Source organism: Triticum aestivum, chromosome 6A (genome assembly GCF_018294505.1).
Source record: "Triticum aestivum cultivar Chinese Spring chromosome 6A, IWGSC CS RefSeq v2.1, whole genome shotgun sequence".
Taxonomy (NCBI): Eukaryota; Viridiplantae; Streptophyta; class Magnoliopsida; order Poales; family Poaceae; genus Triticum; species Triticum aestivum.
In genome coordinates, this window is record NC_057809.1 from 308,814,795 (window position 1) to 308,823,089 (window position 8,295).

The following is an 8,295-nucleotide window of genomic DNA, read 5'->3' on the forward strand; positions in this document are numbered from 1 at the left end:
GATGTGCCTGTTGTGGCTGCAAACGTTACTATTTTAACGGACTTTGTTATTCTTGATATTCCCGAGGACGATAGTATGTCTATTATTCTTGGTAGACCCTTGTTGAATACTACAGGGGCTGTTATTGATTGCAACATAGGCAATGTAACTTTTCATGTTAATGGTAATGAGCATACGGTACACTTTCCGAGGAAACAACCTCAAGTCCATAGTATTAATTCTATTGGTAAAACTTCAACGATTACTATTGGAGGTTTTGAATTTCCTCTTCCTAGTGTCAAGAAGAAATACGATATTCTTATTGTTGGGGACATGCATATCCCCGTTGAGGTAACTTAGTGTTATACGAAAATTCTCCGGTTTCATGTTATTCGGAAAGAGTTTGTTAACAAGACTTGATCAACCTTGTTAGTGGATTCCTTTTGATGAGCATGAGATGGACGAAGTTAGAAATCACAACTCTCTATACCCTCCTTTTACTTTCTGTTATTTAGATTAAATAAAGCAAAAACAGTATTTTCTCTCTGTTTTCTGAATTATCCTTGCAATAAAAAATACCCCGAAAATAAAAGTTCTCCAAATGTCCTAAAACTTTTGGACGATTTTTTGTAGAATATTTAAGAATTATTGGCACTGAGAACACACCAGCGGGCCACACCACCTGGCCACGAGGGTCCAGGGTGCGCCCCTTCCTCGTGGACCCCACATGGGCCACCTCCACTTATTGTTGCACCCACATAGTTCGTCTTCCTCCAGAAAGAAAATCATCCACCAGCTCAAACCCAAGTTCGAGCTCATCTTGCTGCCATTTTCGACCTCCTTGCTCAAAGCTCCATTCACAAAACTGCTTTGGGGGATTGTTCTTCGGTATGTGACTCCTCCAATGGTCCAATTAGTTTTTGTTCTAGTGCTTTATTTATTGCAATTTTTTTCTGCTTAGGTGACCCTGTTCTTGAGCTTGCATGTCACATTTTTGTGGTCAAAAGTAGTTTTAATGCACGATATGGCCTCTAGGCACTTATAGGAGTAGTTGCTATCAATCTTGTTAAGATTGGTTCACTTTTATTTTGAGTCACTAAAATTTTCAGAAATTTTTCAGAGGAAGAAAAATGTTTAAGAAAATGTACCAAGGTGGTTCCTCAAGGAAGCAAGGCCCAAGGCTCACGATACGCGAGCCGGACAGTGAACTACCAAGAGATGCTCAAGTGCGGCCTTGTGAATGGCCGTCAGAGGAGTTCATGGTCCAGGCAGGCATCAAGGATGAATTTGACGCATATGTGCGTAACGCTGATCATGAGAGCTTCGTGTCAGATAAGTACCGACAATACCTCTATCTAACTGATTCATTTGTGAGAAGGTTTAAATTTACATCCTCGCGCAATTCTCACACTGTTTTATTTGATCTTTATGATAAATCATATACCATGGATCTAGAAGATTTTAATACTGATTGTAAACTCCCGCAGTGGGGCAATGTTAGTGAACCTCGCAAATCTGAATATAAAGACTTTCTTGCTAGTATCACTGTGGGGGAATCTAGGAAATCACACAAGCTAGCATAGGAAGCATTCATTTCCCTTCCATACATTATTTGGCTCTCTTCATTGGTAGACGCATTAACGGTAAAGATGAGGCTTGTCACATGTGTGTTCCAGATCTTAGTGTCCTCAAGAGTGCGGTATTAGGTGATAAACAATATAACTTGGGGGCTATTGTTGCACGTAGGTTGCATCACAACAGTATAAGTGGAGATTTGTTGGTGGAATTTATGCAACTTGTGTAGCTAATTATCTTGATATACACATACATCAAAATGATATTGAGTTCCCTCCTGCTTATCTAGATTATGAGGCTATGGTTCGCCACCAGTTTCTTGAGAGGAACAATCAGTTCCTCCAGTACCGACTATTCTTTGATAGACGGCGCACCGTCCATGTTGCTCTCCCTGCTCCTACTTTCTTTGAATTTCAGGCAAAAAGGAGATATGTTATAACCAGGGAGGAGGCGAACGAGTACGGGACGAGGACGGAGGCAACTTGCCTCCAAGATGCAGCTCGTCAGGCAGTAGTTGTTGCATCCCAGTACGACCCCAGTTACAACTTTGGATATCCACTAGGCCAGCCGTGGCCCTAGACCAACTTAGGCCAATAGCCTAAGCTTGGGGGAGTACGCATTTCTCACCGACATTACATTCATGTTCACACACTCATGCTAGTTGACAGTGCTCATACTTTTTCACTGTACTATCCATGCTAGTTTATTTTCTTTTTAAGTCTTATTCTTGTGTGTTTGAAAAACCTTAATAAAAACCAAAAAAATTAGTTGTAGCTTTTAGCTAGTTTACTTCCGATGCCGGTAGTAGTAGTAATTAAAAGAAAACCCAAAAAGATTTCTCGTTCTTCTTTTGCTTGTTGGGAGCTTTCCCGTGTAAATAGTTTTATTTCTTTTTGTTTCGTTGGGGGTCGAGAGGAGAAGACCACGATAAAAATGTTGAGTGGCTCTCATATGAATTATTGTTGATCTAACAAAGAGCCCATATTACCTTGTCTTCTGCCTTGTATTGTGTCGTGGAATTGTCACGACAGATGTGCTAGTGTGAGGACTTAGTCGTGAGGCCAACGCATCTTTGTAATAGCTTGAGAGGGGTTGAGCGGAATCAAGAGACGCAATACAAGACATGGATTTAGACAGCTTCGGGCCCCGGGAAACATCATCCGGTAATAGTCCTACATGCTGTTTGTGGCTAGATCTCATTATGCTCATGAGAGAGCCGCCGCATAAGCCGGCTCCCCCTTTGTGTCTAGCCCTAGAGATTGTTTATTCTTGCTTGTCCCTCTTGGGGTGCCTTGCCCCTCCTTATATATGTTGAAGGGGCGGTTTACATGACTATTCCTAGTAGGATTAGGATTACTCTATGACAAGTGGAGTCCTAGTCTTGCTTCCTTTGTAGAAGAATATTCCTTGTGCTTTCCTCATAAACTGGCCCACCATTAACATGAACCGGCCTTCTGGGCCTTGGGCCTTGTCATCCGTCTGACCTGCCCGCCGGGTCACCAGTGAGTCATAATGTTTAGGCGGCTTGCTTGTAAACCGCCAGGTCAGGGCAGGTCACCAGTGAATCGCCAAGTGTCAGTCGGGTCTCAAGTAAACCGCCAAGCCCTGCCGGGTCATATTTCCGGCCGGGTCATACCGCGGGGTATATCCCTGACATTAGCCCCCAGTTTAATTTGGATTTATCCATGTTAAACTGATCCTGTAAAACAAACACAAGAACAAATTTGACAGTTGTACTCCGGGTTAAATATTCTTGTAAGCCGGCACCTGATCATCCTTAAGTCCTTGTCATTTCCTTCTAGAAAATCCGGGTCAATAGACCATCTTCATAACAATTTACTTGTAGAACAAAATTTGTAAATGAATAAATAATCCATTTGATTTGGCCTTCAATGCTCTGACTTGACAAAAATATGGGTTCTGAAATATTCAACTGATATTCAGCCGGCTTGTAGATCTTGCTGAGCTATGACTTCCAAAATCGCCGGGTTATAAAAACTGATAATTTCGGGTTATGATTGTTGCCAACGCCCGGTCATAATTATTGGTGACGCCGGGTCATGATTGTTTACTCAAAACTGAGAATTTAAAGATTTTTTTCTCCCTTATATCCATATTACCTGTAGCCCCAGAGTCTTGAGCAGAATAAAGTGATGGCTTTAAGACTTGCTTCAATATAAATACTGCCACTTTGAAGAAATCCATGTTGTTCATCTCAATCACTAGTTAATACTGAATACTCCATATATGTAGCCCCCAAGTGCCGGGTTGTCATGCTTGGAGCAACCCGGGACTTGTAATTGCCTGATGTTCTTAAAAATTTCAACCAGTGTAGCCCCCAAGGGCCGGGTCATTATGTAATAATAAGCAGGGACTTTGTAGATATGATCATGTAGATTTTGAGCAGCAACGTGTAGCCCCCAGGGGCCGGCTTAGTAAGATAATACTGAGCTGGGACTTTATATATACTTCATTGACAATAATATCATATGATGTAACCCCCATCATGGGGCTTGAACCCACGTCCACAAGGTTATGGGGCTTGTGCTTTATCAACTAGGCAGTGGATCCTTCCATATAATGGACTGAGGCTTGTGTACCTTGAATTTTTGACAGGAGCAATTGGTAGCCCCCAAGGGCCGGCTCATTTGGAATGTGATGAGTCAGGTCTTCAATAAGTTGAGCAAAAAATAACTTTGCATTAGCCCCCAAGTGCCATGGTGCATGCTGACAATGACTTGGGACTTGCATATTTGATGTAATCTCAACTTGAATAATGTAGCCCCCAAGTGTCGGGTTGTAAGCCTGCAGCAACTCGGGACTATTCCTTCCATTGTAGAATATATTATATCCATTGATAAAATAATATCCATTGTGCTGAAGCGACTTTGAAAACCTCAATCGTAATTTTAGTTATTGATAACCATAATAAAAATCCAGCCATGTTGCCTATTAAAGATTTGAATAATATAACCCGGTTTGAAAAACCGGTTCCTGTGATATTGAATCGTACTGTCAGTTTAGGATACCTGTGCAGTAAGGGTGATAAACCAATCTTTAGAAGCCAAAAACTTCCAAATGTTTATGATTGTCATATATGGCGACTTATCATCCAAAGTCAAGCAGGGTTAATCGAAACCACATATATGCTTGAGATATGAACAAAAAGTCTCAAGACAAACCCAAAAGACTGTTTTCAAAAGACTTAAGCAAAAATAGAAAGAAGAATCTGAGGTTTCTGATTCGAATACGATCAGTAAACCGGACCAAAGGAGTTAAGCTAGTGTAACACCCACGATGCGGCTATATCTCCCACATGTCGGAGCACGACTTAGAGGCATAACCGCATTGTCGGCAATGTCGCAAGAGGGGTAATCTTTACAAATCCCATGTACTGAATAAGAAAAGAGGGACATAGTCGACTTACAATCGCCACTTCACACAATAGCATAAATATATCATTACAATCATCCAGATACAAACAAGGTCCGACTACGGAACCAAAATAAAGACAACCCCAAATACATAATGTCCCAGATCGCCCCAACTGGGCTCCACTACTGATCATCTGGAAAGGAAACGTGGTAACGTCGTGAGTCCTCATCGAACTCCCACTTGAGCTCAGTCGCATCTTCTGGAATGGTATCATCGGCACCTGCATATGGTTTTGGAAGTAATCTGTGAGTCACAGGGACTCAGCAATCTCACACCCTCGTGATCAAGACTATTTAATCTTATGGGTAGGTAAAAGGTATGAGGTGGAGTTGCAGCAAGCACTAGCATATATGGTGGCTAACATACGCAAATGAGAGCGAGAAGAGAAGGCAAAGCACGACCGAGAAAGTATGATCAAGAAGTGATCCTAGACCACTTACGTTCAAGCATAAAGCGAGACCGTGTTCTCTTCCTGGACTCCGCCGAAAAGAGACCATCACGGCTACACACGCTGTTGATTCATTTTAAATAAGTTAAGTTTTAGGTTTTCTACAACCAGACATTAACAAATTCCCATCTGCCCATAACCGCGGGCACGGCTTTCGGAAGTTCAAATTCCTGCAGGGGTGTCCCAACTTAGCCCATCACAAGCTCTCACGGTCAACGAAGGATATTCCTTCTCCCAGGACGGCCCGATCAGACTCGGAATCCCTCGACAATGGTAAAACTAAACCAGCAAAGCCACCCGAATGTGCCGACAAATCCCGATAGGAGCTGCACATATCTCGTTCTCAGGGCACACCGAATAGGCAAGACGTCGGGTTGGCATAAACCCTGGTTGCCTAGGGGGTGCCGGACATCGCCCAGTTTGGACCAACACTTAGAGAAGCACTGACCCCCGGGGGGGGGGGGTGTTAAAATAAAGATGACCCTTGAGTCCACGAAACCCAAGGGAAAAAGGCTAGGTGGCAAATGGTAAAACCAAGGTTGGGACTTGCTGGAGGAGTTTTATTCAGGGCGAACTGTCAAGGGGTTCCCATTATAACCCAGCCGTGTAAGGAACGCAAAATCAAGGAACATAACACCGGTATGACGGAAACTAGGACAGCAAGAGTGGAACAAAACACCAGGCATAAGGCCGAGCCTTCCACCCTTTACCAAGTATATAGATGCATTAAAGTAAACAAGTTAATATAATGATATCCCAACAATAAACATGTTCCAACAAGGAACGAACTCCAATCTTCACCTGCAACTAGCAACGCTATAAGAGGGGCTGAGCAAAGCGGTAACATAGCCAAACAACAATTTGCTAGGACAAGGTGGTTAGAGGTTTGACATGGCAATATGGGAGGCATGATAAGCAAGTGGTAGGTATCACGGCATAGGCATAGCAATAGAGCGAGCAAGCAAAGATAGAAGTGATTTCGAGGGTATGGTCATGTTGCCTGCAAAGTTCTCCGAGTTGACGTAAGCTTGATCCTCATAAACGTTCTCAACGGGTTCCTCGTTCACATACTCGTCTCCCGGATCTAACCAAAGCAAGAACACAAGAAAGGGGAGACACAATCAATCACGGTGCAATGCGCAAGCAACATGATGCAAAACATGGCGTGATATGTGGGATGTGATATGCAATGCATATGCATGCTTCGGAAAGGAAAGATTGAACCAGGCCTCATCTTGGAAAACCAAGAGTGCCACTGGAAAGAAGAGTTGATTTTGATCGAAATCGATATAAAGATCATCGTAATCGGATGCACGGTTTGCAAATGGCAAGCAAAACAATAATGGCACAAAGCTGTGACTAACAGCACGAGGCCATCTAAATGCATCAAGAAAACTAAGCTACCGCACTCTAACATAGCAACAAGGCACATGGCAGTGATTCACTCAAGATGGTTTACAAAATATGAACACTGAGCTACAGCTAATTCACACAATAGCAGGTTCAAACAAGCATGGCAAAAGAGCAAAAGATAACAGGTTCACAGACATTTCAGGATTTAACATCAGGAAGCGAAGTTGAGAGCAAGATAACTACATGCTACAAAGAGATATCATGGCAAAGCAAGGCATGGCATGAAACTACACAAAGCACATAACAAAAGTCTCTTACTGACCATAAGCCAAAAGGGATCAGAAAATACAATGGCACATATGTGAACATAGCAAGTTTCATTAACAGATTCAGACTTGTTTACGTAGGCATGTTTGCGAGCTCGATGCACTCACTACAAGGCATTGCATGACAAACTAAGCATACACCCATCAAGAAGACATGATAAATAAGCTAACCATGGCAAGAACACTCTCATAGCATGCATGGATCAACTACAACAAGCTCGGCAAAATTGATTAACACGTAAACAATCTGCCAGGAACATTTTATAGCAAAAGTAGAGCAAGATAGAGTCATGCTAGGGTGCTCCATAATTGCAAACAAATACATGGATGGATAGAGCATAACAATATCTCAAAATCATCCTTACTAAACATGCTCAAAAGAGGCATGGATCACTCTGTAGCAACAAGAACACATGACATAAAAATATTATCAGGAAATGACTTAGAAGAATTCTAAGTCCCTGAAATCAGCAACATTACGAGAGCTACTTTGCATGGTTGTGCTAGTCACCACAATGATCACCAAAATACATGGCATACACCCCTGTAAAGATGGCATGGCATATAACAAAACACATGTAGGGCTCAAGATCATAGGAGGCACACATTAAACATGGCAAAAATGACAAATGTCCATAATCTGTTAAGAATCTGAAACTAACATCACATAACACTCTTGCAACAACATTTAGGTCATCAAGATGAACTCAAATGAACATGGTGCAATGGAATGAAATGAAGTGCACATCGCGGCGAACAATTTGATATGCTACACGCCCAAAACGGAGGCACGGATGCAATGTTATGACATGATGAAATATGCTAAAAATGATGGGAAAACTGGGACAAAAGTCAACCGTCTAGGTTTTACTATAGCCGATCTAGATCGGGCACGGATTTCAAGGTGGCGACGGATCTCGCCGGATCCCCGCTGGAGAAGTGGCTGGAGGAGGCCGGGGAGGGCGAATTCGGTCGGGTTCGGGCGGTGTCGGCGAGAGGAGACGGCGGGGCGACGGGCACCGGGCACCGGGGCGGTGCAGCACGAGCGCCGGAGGGCGGCGCCGGCCGGGGATGGTAGGGTCGTGGTGGGAGGTCACCGACAGGAGTGAAGAATGCGGCGGCGGGCGGTGGCGCTCGAGGCGCGGGCGAGCGGGAGGTCGAGGGGCGGCGGCGCGACCG